We start from the raw sequence: 1,237 nt of genomic DNA, 5'->3' as shown, positions 1-1,237 counted from the left end.
GTCCCTTCCGACCCTAGAAACTATGAAACTATGACCCCCTGACCAGGTGCAGCTAATTGCTCCCTTACCTTCCTGGCCTTAGTAGACAGGATCCTGGTTTTCTCTGATTAAAAAATTGCAAGTTCTCTGATTAAAAAGCCCCAAATCGATGATTAAAATGAAACATAGATACATAGATATCAATTGAATACAATGTTTTATTGCTATAGTTACAATTTTAAAGCAATTTGGAAGCCTACCAGTACCTCTATCACTATGATAAAATAAATTCTGAATACCGATAAATTTTGGAATTTAATTTGGGTTTATTTATCATGGAAAATCAGAGCTCCCCCTGCCCATGTAGCTCACAGAACACAGGTCCAGGCCTCTCGCTCCCCACCCCAGTGCCCTGGCCCTACTGGTGCCCCTCACCTCCCCTCCCAACCACAACCCCTCACCCCCCAGCTCTGCCAGAGGGGCCCCCCAGCTGCTGGGGCTATGGGGCTAAGGACATGGGTCCACAGCCCCCTGCCCCCCCGCAGCAGCGCCTGAGCCCTGGCTAGCACCTGTAGGTGGTGGAGGGTGCTACCATGCAGTGGAGCTCAGAACCTGGTGCCCCTTCCCCCATGGGCAGTACAGTTGAAGCAGAGCCTAAGGTGGGGCAGCAGTTAACTACCCACTGTGGGCTTGGGCTCCCCTACCTGCTGCCCTCCCCCAGGACCTCTGCAGCCCAGCAGGTGGGACCCCAGGGCAGAGCAGGTTAGGGTGGGGAAGCTCCTTGCTGCTGTGAGCCCCATGCTGCCTGGGCGATGCTCCCCCTGCCTACCCTGCAGCAGCAAGTAGCACAACTCTGCACTGCTACCCCCACTGCTGCAGGGCAGGTAGGGGGCAGCTTGCCAGGGCAATGCAGGGTTTGCTGTAGGAAGGAGCTTCCCCTCTCTGCCTTGCGATGCTCTGTTTCACTGGGCTGCATAGATCCTGGGGGAGGGTGGCAGCCCACCCCCAGCCCATGCACAGATCTGGGGGGCATGGGTCCCCCCTGCCTCCCAAGAAGTGTGTGCAGAGATGGGGAGCTGTCCCCACCCCTCCCAGATGAGTCACCCGTTGCCCTATCCCACTCCCCACTAGGGCCCTGTGGCCATGCATTCTAGCCCTGGCCCCCCAATCCCCAGGCACTGCTGTGGTGGGCAGCAGCCCCAGTCTCAGCCCTCCCTCCCTCCCTATGGGGCCTCAATCCGTTGCCCCACCAGATATA

Source organism: Gavialis gangeticus, unplaced genomic scaffold, assembly GCF_001723915.1.
Source record: "Gavialis gangeticus isolate Ggan-Ray unplaced genomic scaffold, GavGan_comp1, whole genome shotgun sequence".
NCBI lineage: Eukaryota > Metazoa > Chordata > Crocodylia > Gavialidae > Gavialis > Gavialis gangeticus.
This window is presented reverse-complemented; position numbering follows the sequence as displayed.